The sequence below is a fragment of the Rattus rattus genome, chromosome 4 (genome assembly GCF_011064425.1).
Source record: "Rattus rattus isolate New Zealand chromosome 4, Rrattus_CSIRO_v1, whole genome shotgun sequence".
Lineage (NCBI taxonomy): Eukaryota > Metazoa > Chordata > Mammalia > Rodentia > Muridae > Rattus > Rattus rattus.
The window spans coordinates 1,555,153-1,571,185 of record NC_046157.1 but is presented as its reverse complement, the minus strand read 5'-3'; positions in this window follow the sequence as shown (position 1 = coordinate 1,571,185).

The following is a 16,033-nucleotide window of genomic DNA, read 5'->3' as shown; positions in this document are numbered from 1 at the left end:
GATTGATGTGGGAGGGACCAGCTCACTGTGGGTGGTGCCACCTTATAAATCAGAGGCATTTCTCCGGTAAAATGAGCCAATTCAAACCAGATTAGATTATATCAAAAGCATGTTTATTCGGAAGCTGCTCTCCAGAAAGTTTACTGGGCCCCCAAGAATGGAGGCCAGCGGAGTCGCCATGGGAGTGAGGGGAAAGAAAGGGTTCATGCAAAGAGAGAAGAGAAAGGGGGTGGGGGGTGGGGTATGTCAGGTAGGCACTTGGGGATGATGAGAGAACTGGAAACCAGGTCTGTTTTCATATGTAAAATATGCACCTCAGTCCCTTGTCCCAGGATTCCAAACCGAACAGCACCGTTGGACTGGTGGTCCTGGGTGCTATAAGAAATTAGGCTGAGCCAACAAAGTGGAACAAGCCAGTATGCAGCACCCTCCACGACTATTTCTTTAGTTTCTTCAGGATTCTTTCTGCCTGGAGTTCTTGCCCTGACTTCCCTGAATGATGAATTATAAGCTGTAAAATGAAATAACCCAAGTTCTTATTGGTCATATTGTTTTATCATGGCAATAGAAACCCTAGGTCAAACAAGAGCCATTCAGTGATCCCAGGGGGAGTCAGGAGCTGAGATTTCCTTCCATAGTCATCCAAATTGAAGCAAGGAGGAGGCTGTTTTATTTTATTACTGGCTAATCTTTAGGGAGAAATCCAAACTCTGGGCAAGACTTTTGGCTGAGAGCCATATGAAGAGGGCAAAGAACACTCATTGCAGTTTACAGGCTGCATACCAAGTTCCTGAAGCAGGATCCCACCCATCTCCAGACCATTACCCACGGATCTTCCCATTTCCTAACACGAAGGTACCTGAAGAAGACTTTTATTTTAATGGTTTATTAATTTGTTAATTGATTAATCAATGTATTTGCTTGTCTAATTATCAGTGAGTTTAATTTCTCATTGCCACTACTAGATAGGATTCTCTAATATTACTCAAAATATCTTTAAAATTGTAGTCAGAATCTGTTGATCTGCACTTTGATCAGAGATAGACAACATAGCAGGAAATTCTGAGTGCCCAACAGATACTGTGCTTAGTACCCAGCCTGGGGAACATCTTTCACTTGCAAGTTTGGGTTAATATAACAAATACCTACATACCTGTGGCTTTCAAGAGCATTTGGATATTACAAACTATGACTTCGTATTTGCACTCGCTACAATACAGCTCTTTATAAACATATGCTCTCATGTCAGCATTGCATGATGGAAACGTTTTTCAGATTATGAAAAATTAAAACCTATTGTTTAGGGCTGGAGAGATGGCTCAGTGGATAAGAGCACTGACTGCTCTTCCAGAGGTCCTGAGTTCAAATCCCAGCAACCACATGGTGGCTCACAACCATCTGTAATGGAATCTGATGCCCTCTTCTGGTGTGTCTGAAGACAGCTACAGTGTACTCACATACATAAAATAAATAAAAAATCTTAAAAAAACAAAACAAAAACAAAAAACAAAAACTACTGTTTAGTGTAATGGGAATGACGGCTCCTGAATAAATGTCTAGGCTTGTTCACAACTAGGACATACCTTATTAACCCATTTATTCTATTCATGTGGATAGTTAGTTACCTCTCCTTCCTAGTCTGGCCTGCATCTTCTTCAGAGTTTCCCTAACAAACCACCCTCATCAGACTGACATTCACTCTCCCTCTCCCCCTCCCCTGCCCTTCCCTCACCCCCCTTTCCCCCGCAGAAGTCCCACCTTTCTTTTCTGCCTTTGCTATAGGCCATCAACTTTTAAATAAACTAATCAGAAGGTAAGAGAGGGAGTATTTACAAACCACTGAGGCAGGTGATGCTTAATGACATCAAAGTCCAGCCTGTAATCACATCTCTGTGGATTCAGAATCAGCATTTGTAGAATACAGAGACAATCTTTACAAAGTGCATAAGAACATCACTCCAACAGTTTATTATTAAAGTTTATTTAAACTTTAAAAAAAAATTATTGCCAATCAAATCTAGCTGGGGGCAGAGACCCTCAGCATCCGGGAACTCGGCCTTTTGGGAGCCAAATTGAATTGAGACAGCACTAGAGCCAATCCCTAACAGGCTCTCTCTGATCATGGCAGTTTATACCTGTAATCCTAGCATTTGGGAGGGTGAGGAAGGAGGATTGATATAAGTTTGAGGCCAGACTGTACAACATAGCAAGTCATTCTCCTTCCTCGACATCAAAGCAGATTCAGCATGAACTTGACAATGATAGCTGCAATCCTGGCAAAATATTCGCATAAGAATCTCCTTCTATGACCTGGTGTGATAGAGAAGCTGAAGCTTTGACCGAGAGACAGTCAGGAGCAGTTGAAGGCTAACCTTGCAAGCTTTATGGTTACATCCGTAAGTGCTGTGGCTCTGAAGGGAAAGACTTCTCTACAGAAGCTCTGCTCCGGTGGGGGAAGGTTTGCCAAAGCTTCCCTAATGCAAGTGTAGCAGCTCTGATCCGGTGAGGGGAAGTTGCCCAAGTGGAAGTGTTACAACTTCGCTCCCAGAGGTATCCTGGCATTTGGGAGCCAAGGAATACAACAGAGTCACACCAAACAACAAACCTCACACAGGAGAGTTATTGGTAAAGAAAAAAAACTAAGAGCGGCTGCCTCTGCTCAGGGGAGAAGCAGCAGAGAACTGGGCAAAGTGCATGGTTAGAGGTCGAGGGGCTTCCCCACCAGGTGAGTTATCATTGAATACTCAACAACGTCCATAACTAATAATATCTTATAGGTCTTTACTTGAATGTGGATTAAGAAGAGACACCAATTTTAAAATAGCCAAAATACAGGATTTTGAGTATTATCTAAACGAAGTAATGACGAGCATTTGGAACACCAGTGAGTTTTCTTGGGATTACTTACAGGAATGTGGGTGAGGGGCTATGAACGGGAGCAGAAATGACTCAAAAATGTCTCTGACTGGAGCCTGTCCTTCCTGTGGGCCCGTGAGCCTGTGATCTTAGGAGTGAGAGCACTCCTGGGAGACCAGCTCTCTCTGGGCAGCGTTTGGGTCCAGAGGGCTATGTGACAGCTCAGTACACAGATGGAGACCAGAAGTGTCCTGTCCCAGTCTGCTCCACAGTTCCTGTGCTCTGTGTGCTCCTGGCAGGTCCCTCTTTAGACAATTAATGAAGCGGAATGTGGGGTCTCACCTGTGGGCTTAGGAGTGAGAGCACTCCAGCTCTCTACGGGCAGGTTTTGGGTCAAAAGGGCCATGGGACAGCCTTAGCTCTGGGTACAGATGCTCTTTGTTTGTTGGTTGTTGTTGTTGTTGTTGTTGTTGTTGTGTGCTGTTATTTGTTTGTTTGTTTGTTTGTTTAGACAGGGTTTCTTTTTGGAGCCCTGCCTGTCCTGCAACTCACTCTGGATTCGAACTCATAGAGATTAGCTTGCTTCGGCCTCTGCTTCTGCCTCTGCTTCCAAGTCCTGGGATTAAAGATGGGCAACACTGGGCTGGAGAGATGGCTTAGTGGTTAAGAGCACTGACTGCTCTTCCAAGGGTCCTGAGTTCAAATCCCAGTTACCATATGGTGGCTCACAACCATCTGTGATGAGACTGGATGCCCTCTTCTGGTGTGTCTGAAGACAGCTACAAAAAAAAAAAAAATATATATATATATATATACATATATATATTAAAAAAAAAAAGATGGGCAACACTATGCTCAACTCCTGTTGATTTTCTTTCTTTCTTTCTTTCTTTCTATTTATTTATTTATTTATTTATTTATTTATTTATTTATTTATTTTTTGGAGCTGGGGACCGAACCCAGGGCCTTGCGCTTGCTAGGCAAGCGCTCTACCACTGAGCTAAATCCCCAACCTCTCCTGTTGATTTTCTTAATGGCTGCCCCTTTGACTAGGCTATGATGGAATCAATCTCAGTGCAGTTTTGATTGTATTTCTCTAATGGTTACTGAGGTTGACACCCCTCCTATGACCACTGGCCATCTGCTTGTCATCTTTGAAGATGAATTGTTCATTCTATTAGCCCACTGTTGATTGTGTTGGTTTTCTTGTTTAAAGTCTTCTGAGTTCTTTTTGTGTTTTAGGTATTACCCCTTCCAGGTATATAGCTTGCAAAAATTTCCACATCCCATTCTGTAGCCATCTCTGTATGTGATTAGCTGATGGCTTAGTTGCACAGAATATTTTACTTTTGTGAGGTCCTATGTGTCAATTATTGGCCTTATTTCCTGTGACCCATTCAGATAGACTTGCCTGTGCCTGTATCCACAACACAAAGTGTTTTCCTCTAAGATTTACAGAGTTTTAGGCTTTAGAGTTTAAGGACTTGATTGATTTGAAATTGATCCTAGCACCATTATTTTAAAACATCTCAAGCTGAGTTTGATCCCCAGTACATTTTAGACCCACCATGACAGCACACTTTTGTGTAACCTCAGAGCTGAGGAGGTTAAGGCAGAAGGATCAAGTCAAGATCATCTTTATTTACATGGGACCCTGTCTCAAAAATCAAAAAAATTATCTGAATGTCTAAAGGAGCCAGATGAGTTACATCTCTATACAAAGGTTCCTTTGCGTCATTTAACTGTTAAAGAAAATTTGACTTATTAAACATAGGGCACATCTTTTATGTATCTTGGAATACAGAGACTTTGTTCTTATTAATATAGGTAATTTTAATCAATTTATTATTTGTTATAAATGTGTCCATTTATTAGAATTGGTTTCTGAACACGAGTGTAGACTACGCTGTAAAGAGCGTTGTTGTCCTGAGTGAGATACGGAGAGGTAGCAGACCAACTCGGTTCTTTTTCTGTGCGTTCTTGCCAGCTGCCTTCTTCTGATAGCTGCTACTCTGACCTAGGCCACTCCTGGGCCTTCTGGGTTTACAGTCTTTCTTTCTTTCTTTCTTTCTTTCTTTTTTAGTTTTTCTTTCTTTCTTTCTTTTTTAGTTTTGTATTTTTTTGTAGTGCAAGAAACCAAATTTCAGGGCTTCGCCTATTAGTAATTTCTCTACCTTTAAGCCAAACCTCTCCTGCTTTGTTTTTAATCATCATTTTAAATTTGAGTGTGAATCATGAAAAATAAATGAGTGGCCTGTTAGCCTAGCATCACGTTTTGTGCATATTATTATTATTACACGCTATGAAGTCCCACATAGCTAGGAAGCCCATTTGCGGGGTCTGGTGAAGCACAGGGAGAGGAAGAGCAGGCAAAGGCCACTAAGAAAGACCCTCCTGGATCAAATCAAAATCGTTAGCCATCACAGTTTGGAACTGAGTATTTAAGACATCAGCATCCGACATATCATTTACATGGGACAAAGATTACTGTATCTAAAATTAAGTAGTCTGGCTTTATGTGCTAAAGATCATAGATGAAACAAATCTCTAAAATAACAAAGTTATATACTTTTGATGAGGTTGAAATTTATATATTTTTGTTGTTATTGTCTTCAAGACAGGGTTTTTCTGTCTTGTAATTTACTCTGTCCTGTAATTTACTCTGTAGAACAGGCTGGTCTCTACCTCAGAGATCCTCCTGCTTCTGTCTCTTGAGTGCTGGGATTAAAGGTGTGCACCACCACCACTGCTGCCTGTCAAAATTTACACTTTTTTTTTTATAATAGTGAAAGCTGTAAAAAAAATTTTATGTGTTTATTATATATAAGTACACTGTAGCAATCTTCAGACACACCAGATCAGAGGACACTGGATTTCATTACAGATGGTTGTGAGCCACCATGCAGTTGCTAGGATTTGAACTCAGGACCTCTGGAAGAGCAGTCGGGGCTCTTAACCACTGAGCCATCTCTCCAACCCAAATTTAAACATTTTTGCCTTTTATTGAAAACGTATTTCCCTCACATATATCCTGATTACAGTTTCCCCTTCTTCCACTCCTCCCAGGTCTTTCCCACTTCCCATCCCATCTAAACTCACTCCTGTTCTGTCTCATTAGAAAACAAGCAAGCTTCTAAGGGATAATAATTTTTTAAAAAGTAAGATAAAAACAAAATCTAATACATCTGAGAGAGAGAGAAACAAACAGAAGCAAAATAGCTCAAAAGAAGGCACAAGAATCAGAGACCCACTTGTTCACACACTCTGGATCCCACAGAAGCACTAAACTAGAAGCCATAATATATACTCCGGGAACCTGGTGTAGACCTGTGTGGGTCCAAAGCATGCTGTCCCAGCCTCTGTCATTTCATACAAGCTTTGATCATGTTGATTTAGAGAGCCTTGGGTTTTTGTTTGTTTTGTTGTTGTCGTTGGTTGTTGTTGTTGTTGTTGTTGTTGTTGCTGCTGTTTTGGTGACCTCCTTCTCTTTTGGCTCTTATACTCTTTCCGCCTCCTCTTCCTCTGGTTTCCCCAAGCCCCAAGGGAGGAATTTGATGAAGACATTCTGTTTAGAATTGAGTGTTCAAAGGGCTCTCATTATCTACATGCCGTCTGGCTGTGAGTCTCTGTATTTGTTCCCATCTGCTGTAGAAGGAAGCATCTCTGATAATGGTGAGCAAGGCATTACTCAACGAGTACAGGAAATGATCATTAAGCCCTGGCTCTCTTCCTTTCTTCCTCTCTACCGTTCTTCCTCTCTTCCCTCTTGGTACCTTCTATCCCCATTCCCCTCCCCCTCCCCTCTCTGCATGTTCAGGGCCTTCTCTCTCTCTCTCTCTCTCTCTCTCTCTCTCTCTCTCTCTCTCTCTCTCTCTCTGCTCTCTCTCTCTGTCTCTACTACCCCTTCAACTCCCCTCCACATTTCCTAAATAAACTCTATTCTAAAGGAAAGAAAAGTCACTAGGAGGCATTGTTTCTCTACATTGTTTTAAGAACATTAGTATTTGGTTTTCCTACAGGTCTCTGGCCTATCTAATCTCAGGCTCATCACCAAGCAGTGTCACATATGGGTTCTATCTTTTAAAGTGAGTCTTAAGACAAACCAGTTCATTGGTTGGTCACTGCCACAAGTTCTGTGCCACCATTGCCCTAACGCACCTTGCAGGTAAGGACACCACTGAAGTTAGAAGGGTGTGTGGCTGGCTTGGTGTTTGTTTCTCTATGGTAGTGTACAGAGTACCTTCCTAAACCAAACATTTCAGAACACAGGAGTGAAGGCACTGTGTAAATAGCAGGTCTATTTCTCTATGTTTAATAAGTTGTGTAGGCATCGTCTTTAGCAATGGGACCTTGCTGACAGTTGTGAAGAGTAACTTACTGTGTTGTTTGAATACACTGGAGAAGACCAAACACTTAGACTGAGCTCAAATTTGGATGAAATAAATTTATTCTTACTGCTAGCAGAAGGACAACAGCCTTAGAGCCAGGAAGCATCCTGCACCAAAGGGGGTAAAGGAAGGTTTTGTAAAGGTGGTCATCAGAGGAGGACACTGTGATTATCTCATGCTCTGTGGAATCCACAGCTAGGTAAAAAATGCCTTTACTGCCCTCTGGTATTTCTTTTTCTCTTTATGCAGTGATAGAGCCCCACAGTGATAAGCAGGTTTAAAAAGGAGAGCAAGTAGTTAATTACCTCACCGCAGTAACGTCTTCAGGCAGCTAGGATATCACAGGCATTTCAGGGCAAAGATCAATGGCATTTAAAGGGTGCCTGGTACTTTATTAAGTTTCATCCCAGGGAAGTCATGTATAAATTATCACAGACGCCTGACCATTCTGGAAAAGTGTCACTAACCACTGGGAGCAGTTCTTTCTGGGCCATCAGGTTAGAACTGGCTGTCATGTTCCCATAAGCAGCTGTCTCTCTGGCAACAGTTGGGATTATTTGGGGGTTCCCAGAGGACCCATTTGGCTAAAAACTCAATTAGATGTAACTCAATCCCAGTTCTGAAAGCTCCATCTGGTGATAAGAGATGGCCAGTTGGGTCTCTGTCTTCCCCATTACTTGATGATTTCACTTAGATTAACTTGATACACATCTATGCTATAGAAAGTTTCTGCTGCTGTAGGTTTCCAGTCTGCCCTTCAAATGGCCTTACTTCAGCTGTCTCTCCCTATATTTCCTCAATCATCCCTCTCTCTTTCCCCCTTCCACCCGATCCTCTAGTTCCAGCCTCCACATCCATCCATAACTATCTATTCTATTTCTCTTTCCTTTTTAAAAAAGATTTATTTATTTATTATATATATGGTGCTGTAAAATTATAAAAAAAAAAAATGCTGTCTTTTATCCCTCACTAGGTCCGGCACCACAGTGCCCCCAGGATAACTGATAGACATCTTCATCTCAGTCAGCAAGGCCTCTCACCCACTTTGCTCTATCTCATATCACACTGCCAATGGCTTCTATCTGAGCCTGGCAACAGTTTCTCTACCCATCTAGTTCCCAAGGCAGGCTGCCACCATACAGGTCTCCAGCCACCACATACTCTCTTGAACTTAAATCTGCACATGAAAGAACACAGGACACAATAACCTCTGATCCAATTGATAAGACATAATTTGCTCATCTAAACACACAAAGCCCTGTGCACATCCATCCCTTAAGAATATTCATGGGGTTGGGGATTTAGCTCAGTGGTAGAGCGCTTGCCTAGCAAATGCAAGGCCCTGGATTCGGTCCTCAGCTCCGAAAAAAAAAAAAAAAAAAAGAATATTCATAACAGCCTGTAAAGGTGCAGAGAGGAATCTTAACATCCGCCTCCATGTTCTTCTGGTCTCTCTTCTCTCTCTCTCTCTCTCTCTCTCTCTCTCTCTCTCTGTCTCTGTCTCTCTCTGTCTCTCTCTGTCTCTCTCTGTGTGTGTGTGTGTGTGTGTGTGTGTGTGTGTGTTTTCTCTTGAAAAACTGTCTATGCTAGCTAGGAAATATGTGACTTGGGTCAGTTTTATACGCCACTTTGGGAATTGATTCTCTCAGCTTTTGTCCTAAGGCTTTCTAAGCCATTGTCTTCTCCACTGGATTACCCAAGGGTTACCTTACAATGTTAATACAAACATGAAGGGGCTCCAGACACTGGGTGACTCAGGTATGTTCTCCCAGGTGAGCCAGCACAGTTTCTTCTGACCCAGGATGGGGCGTCTATTCAGTTTCCCTATGATCATGGGGGTGTCCCCTGACATCACCACACTTCTGGGTGTGAGGGATGGTGGAGCAAGGTCCAACTGATAGTAAATCAGAACATTTCAAAGACAAAGAAAACCAACACAAACAAGAGAAACCAAAATGCCTCCTGAGTTCCAAAAGCAAACACCGAAAAAGCAAGTAAGCAAATAAAACAAGCCGTCAATATTCTCCAAGTTCCAAAAGCAAACCAAATACTAAAAACAAGCTAAGTAGCCAAAGTTCAAAATGGCGTTAGAGATCCGAAAGAAGCAAGTCAGCAAAGAAGCTAAACCAAATGTCTAGACCAAACACTCTGAAAGCAAATGCGTACAATCACGTACATATCTCGGACCAAACACAGATACGACTTCAAGAGTTTCCGTTCAGAGGCTTAAAGCAGAACGTGTTCTTGAAAACAGACCCAAAAATGTCTCTATCAAAGTAGGATCAAGGGGGCTGGAGAGATGGCTCAGCAGTTAAGAGCATTGGCTGCTCTCCAGAGATCCTGAGTTCGATTCCCAGCAACCATATGGTGGCTCACAACCCCCTGTAATGGGATCTGATGCCCTGTTCTGGTGTATTGGAAGACAGCTACAGTGCACTCATATAAATAAAAATTTTAAAAAAAGTAAGATCCGTGATAACCAGCTTAGAATAAACAAAAGTGATTATCAACCTAACCAAGGGAGGTCCAAAACCCTGGAAAGAACTTACTAACAGTCTACCCGAGGACATAACACTAATTGGTGTGGACGCAGTAGGTAGACTTGGAGTCATATGACCAGCTTGACCTCATGGATGTGAAGAGACATGGGAACCCTGCTCCATCTTTCCACATCAAATCCTATGTTCTCCTGTCTCTGTGCAGAGCCAGGGCAGTTAGCTCTCTTCCCAGCTTTTTCTCCAGCCTGTTGCAATCCCTTTCATGACGGCACTCCCCCAACCCCTGACCTCCCCAGGCAGATGCTGCCTTGGGAACAGAAAGACAGCCTACTCCAGCCTCAGCGTTGCCCAGATTCATCCTCCTTCCTCCTGATTAACAACTAGTATTTCTCCGATGCAGATGGCTCCTGCCCTTAAAGAAAACAAGAGCCAATATCCTTGAAGTGATAAAAGTCCACTCTTGGACTATGGGAAAAAGGCAATTAAGTGTTCCCAAACAGCTGTGACCAGTTGTGAAAGACACTAGCTTCTGATAACGCAAAGAGTTAACAACTTCCCAGGTCAGGAAGGTCCCTTTCCAGCTTCTGCTGTTCTGCCCTGCTGTCTGAACAAATGTTACCAGGTTTGAAGGACTCTCACCTCCTCCCCAGTCATGTACCACCAAAGCTCAAGAATGCCAGCTTACACACACACACACACACACACACACACACACACACACACATATATATATATATATCAAGCCCCCAGACTCGCATTCCTAACATTGCATTCCTAACCTGCAGTGTAGGAAAGGCTTGCAATCATCAGGTCAAGCTCAAATAATAAAGACTCTTCGTTTTTTGCTTTGGACTTGCAATTTCCTGACAGTCTCCTTGGGTTCCAGTGAACTGGGCCTAACAGATATAAGTATGCATATAGTCCACCAGCTCCCCAGGGAAAAGTGGATCATTCTCAGAGCCCTATATCAGGTACCATAATAGTCAAAACAAAATCACAGCTCTCATCTTAAAAGGAATAGGAGGTAGTTTATTGAGTCATCATAGCCTGGAAACAGATTTAGGTTACCCAAATTCCATGTTCCAAAATGGAAATAGTTTCATGAAGTTTTTATAGTTTTACACAACAAAGAAGTCATAAATTAAGGTGAGTTAAAATTGTGTTGGTGAGTACATCAGAAGGGTAGTATACTGAGATGGGGAGGCCTTTCTATTGGTCCAAGATGTTGTCCAATGACATTCTTGGCTTTTGGGTTGGTAGAAGTTAGTGGTCTGCTAAGTTAATAGATTCAAAGAGATTTTTTTTGTGTGTGTGTGGGTGCAGCGAACTTTATTGATGGTATTCAAGAGAGAAGGGAGGGCTCCCCAGGCCCTTCCTATTATTATGGGGCCTGGGATGGAATTGTGAGGGAGATGCTCAGTGTTGGGGGCTGAGTTGGGATGGGGACTCCTCAGCCACTGAGGGCCTCTCTCTTGCTCTCAGATCCTTGCTGGGCTGGGGTGGGTGGTCCAGGGTTCTTACTCCTTGGAGGCCATGTAGGCCATGAGGTCCACCACCCTGTTGCCGTAGCCGTATTCTTTGTCATACCAGGAAATGAGCTTTACAAAGTTGTCGTTGAGAGCAATGCCATCCCCAGCATCAAAGGTGGAAGAGTGGGAGTTGCTGTTGAAGTCTCAGGAGACAACCTGGTCCTGAGTGTAGCCCAGGATGCCCTTTAGTGGGCCCTCGGCCGCCTGCTTCACCACCTTCTTGATGTCATCATACTTGGCAGGTTTCTCCAGGCGGCATGTCAGATCCACAACGGATACACTGGGGGTAGGAACATGGAAGGCCATGCCAGTGAGCTTCCCGTTCAGCTCTGGGATGACCTTGCCCACAACCTTGGCAGCACCACTGGATGCAGGGATGTTGTTCTGGGCTGCCCCAGGCCATCACGCCACAGCTTTCCAGAGGGGCCATCCACAGTCTTCTGAGTGGCAGTAATGGCATGGAATGTGGTCATGAGTCCTTCCACGATGCCAAAGTTGTCATGGATGACCTTGGCCAGGGGGGTAAGCAGTTGGTGGTGCAGGATGCATTGCTGACAATCTTGAGGGAGTTGTCATATTTCTCATGGTTCACACCCATCACAAACATGGGGACATTGGCTGAAGGGGCGGAGATGATGACCCTTTTGGCCCACCATCCAAGTGAGCTAAAGCCTTCTCCATGGTCGTGAAGAGGCCAGTAGACTCCATGACATACTCAGCACCAGCGTCACCCCATTCGATGTTAGCGGGATCTTGTTCCTGGAAGATGGTGATGGGCTTCCTGTTGATAACAAGCTTCCCATTCTCAGCCTTGACCGTGCCGTTGAACTTGCTGTGGGTAGAGTCATACTGGAACATGTAGGCCATGTAGTTGAGGTCAATGAAGGGGTCGTTGATGGCAACAATGTCCACTTTGCCAGATGCAGAGCAGAAGGCAGTCATGGTAACCAGGCGCCCAATACGGCCAAATCCGTCCACACTGACCTTCACCATCTTGTCTATGAGATGAGGCTGGCGCTGCACAAGAAGATGCGGCTGTCTCTGGAACAGGGAGGAGCAGAGAGTCAAAGAGATTTTTAGCTATTGTCACAAGATGTTAGTTCAGACATAGATGGGCAAGGCTAGAACTAGCACCAGATAAGGTAATTAGCTACACAACCTGCAGTAGTTCAGTTAATAGTCTCTGAAGTTAATCAGGCTCTGCAGATACAACTTCTTTTCAAGAGTTTGTTCAGAGGCTTAAAACAGAATGTGTACGATGCACACACGAAGACCTGTATTCAGTTCCCACAATGGCATACACCCAGTGGTAATCGCTTAAGCCCAATAAAACTTTACTCCTTGGTCATGTATACGAGGTCTGAAGATGAGAAGTCCCAGATTAGCATGACCTGGTCACTTAGCACCACGTGACCCGTGTGATATATGGCCTTCATCTTGTGGTCCAGGAAGGCAGCATCAGCATTCCTGGTAGGATATTAAAAAGGAAGGAGAGAAGGGCAAGAGTCACCATATCTTAAGGCAGGTTTTGGGGGAATCAGTTGACTTTATACTTGCCTATGTCTGAAGTCAGGGCAGAGCATGTGACTCTACTCTGTTGCTTATCTTTTCTTTCAAAACAGCTTTGTTTCTACAAAAGAAAATTAATTTTTACTGTTGGGCAGAACTAACCCATTATTTGCCTTGGGTTCTACATTTTTTTACATTTATATTATGTGTATAGGTGTTTTCCCTATACGTGTGTCTGTGCCCATGGGACATCCGTAGAGTTATTGACTGTTCTGAGCCACCATGTAGGTGTTGGGAACTGAACCCAAGTCCTCTGCAAGAGCAGCCAAAACTCTTAACTAGGGTAGTCTTCCCATACCCAGGTGTTTTTTTGGATTATTTTATTTTATTTTTTTCTTTTAAGAAGACATACCCAGGTTTTCTGCTTGGGATAGCAAAGCTACACTAATTTCTGCTGCTATCCTATTATCGAGAAGGGGTAAGTGCTCACTTTATGTGTCTGGAAGATTCCCTGATTGAGTCCCCTTGAGTTCTGATGGGTTTGATGTGGACGGTAGTTCTCAACCTGTGGGTCCCAGCTGTTGTTTAAATCTCGGCTTGTGCCCAGACAAAGCACACCAAGCCAATATGGTTCCACATGGAGAGATTTAATGGGAGAATGAGACAAGGGGAAGGGACAAGGGAAAGAAGAGCGAGGGCAGAAAATGTCTGCCTTTTATTTGGAATATGACGTGACTGCTCCCAGGTGAAGTTGAGAACTAAGCCAAAGGTATTCTGGGAATGTATGGCTGTTGCCATGGCAACGGTGACCAGGTGTTGTAATTCCTAATACCAAATACCTCCCTTTTTCTTATCATAAAAAGGAGATAAAAGGGAGGGGGAAGCTGATGGTGAAGGGGGATGGGGCGCCATGTCTCTTAGGCTACTTCCTGCTGTCTTGGGGCATCAGCAATGTCAGGCTATAGTTGACTTTCACCATCAAGGTCCACTTGGTAAACATTCTCATCAGGCTCCCCAGTGGACAGCGGCTAGTAATTCTGTAACAGGAACTGATTAATAGTTTGAGTAGAAATTTTTTGTATCTGTCATTGAAGGAATGCAGAGACAAGATTAGTGAGGCAGGGAGCGAGTAGTAACACCAGGAAGAAGACTAGAAAGGGTGTTATGAAAAGGAGTATCCACTTCCATATAGGGTTTTCAAAAGTCCAGGGACTGGAGTCCTCACATTCCTTGAAATTCTGCATGTCTGATTGAAGCTCCTGATTTTATTTTTCACCATCCTGGATTGGTTGATGTAGAAACAGCATTCTTCTTGGAGGAACAGGTAAACACCACCTTCCTTAGCTGTCAGGACATCCAGCCCCCGTCAGTTCTGAAGCACCGCAGCTGCCAAGGAATCGATCTGTTTCTGGAGGGTCAGCATGGTTTCAGACATTTTTGAAAACTGTTGTCAAGCTCATAAGTGAACTTATTTCATTGGGTCATAGAAGTAGTTATTCCTTTATTCCTGCAGTTTGAGTGCCAACGCCTATGGCTACCCCTGCAGCGACCAAGAGTGGCACGACCTGAACTGCCCTCTTATGCTGGGCAGCTATCATATCTACAGCTGGGATTGGCAGGGGCTCGTTTCCCTGAATTACCCCTGGTTCAGGGAAAAGGAGCACCAATGTGCAAACTCCCGACCAGCTGGCAGGCAGGCGATGATATACCTGGGTGCCACAGAAGATTGATGTGTTCTGGGTTGCAGGGCACTGTGGCAGAAATTGGGTATCAAGGGTTGTAGTTCTGTTGCAGTCTAGGGAGCCTAGCGTTCCTACAGAATGTGTCCTGGAGGTTTTAAAACAGTTTGCTACACCAAAAAGAGAAATAGAGGAAAGGTATGGAGTCTTGTCCTGGATGACCTTTTACAGTTTTTTAAAAGTCAATGACTTTAAGGCTATCCTGAGGAGACCGGCCAGGAGATGGGTTATAAACCTATCTCTGACTGGGACACCACCTGTGGAATTATAATTCTATTGGGGATCTTGGTCAGGTACTGCCTCAGAGCCAATAGGGTATGTCCCATCCATTTGATGTATCTCGTCTGCATGTATTTTCGCCTGCTCCCAAACTCACCAGCGTTCCTCTGGAAGTGAATTATGAGTAAGTATCATATGTACATCATGGAAAGTCAAGCTATAAGACTGGGTAATGTACTGGAACTCTTTAATAAAGGCGAATGAGTTAGAGGTATAGAAACCCAATCTGCTTTCTATCTGAGAAAGTTCATTCAATGAAAAAGGGACGTGTACCCTGACCAGCCCATCTACACCGGCCACCTCTCTCAAAGGAAGGACTTGTGCTGGGTCAGGCATCTCTGGCAATGAGGGGTTTGGGGGTTTGGCTATGGTCTTGGAGTGGATGATAAGAGGGGTGAAAGTAGGTGTCAGTACAGGGAGATTGGAATGTCCTGCAGTTGGCACAGGAGGGGAGGGGTCTGGAGAGGTTGATCAAGGAGCCTCTGGGGTAACCTGGTGAGAAGGAGAAACTGAGGCAGCAGCGTGGGTTTTTGGAAGTGTGGAAGCAGGCCTGAGGTGAAGAGGAGGTGGTTTGTTAGCTGGGTCAAGAGCTGTACTGTCATCTGGGGCCTGTTTCATAGCTAAGAGGAGTTGGGTGGGGCTACAAGAGGAACACAGAGAGGGGTTAGGGCGAAGATATATGAATGCTTGGACATAAAGAATCTCTTTCCATTTACCAGACTGCTGGCAGTAATTGTGAAGATCCCATAAAGGTGAGGAATTTAGTGTGCTGTCACACAGCCATTTTGAACCATTATCTAACAAATACATTATTGCATATGTGCATCAATTTTGATGTCCTCAGGTGAGGCATTAATTTTAAAGTTTTAAAATTCTCCAAAAGACATCCCAAGGGTGTATGTGGGGGTACAGTCAAAGACCTCAAATTTCCCATGGGGGGAAGTCACCAATTATCACTGGCGTCCCAGGGAAAATTAATGGCAATGGTAGTATTCTGCCAGGTCAGGTGTCTGAGTCATCACTTAGGCTCCTGGAGGTTATAAACACATCAGAATTTGTTCCTACCCAGGCCTGGAATTTTGTGTCAGCTGGGAGAGCCCGGAGCGAGAGGGGAGTGTGGAACTGCTTTTGAGGGAAACTGACCAATGATCGGGGTCCTATTGCATATGTTAGCTAAGGAAATTCCCGTAATCTCAGAAAAAACTGGCCAGGCTTTATCTGGGAAATTGGGGTCT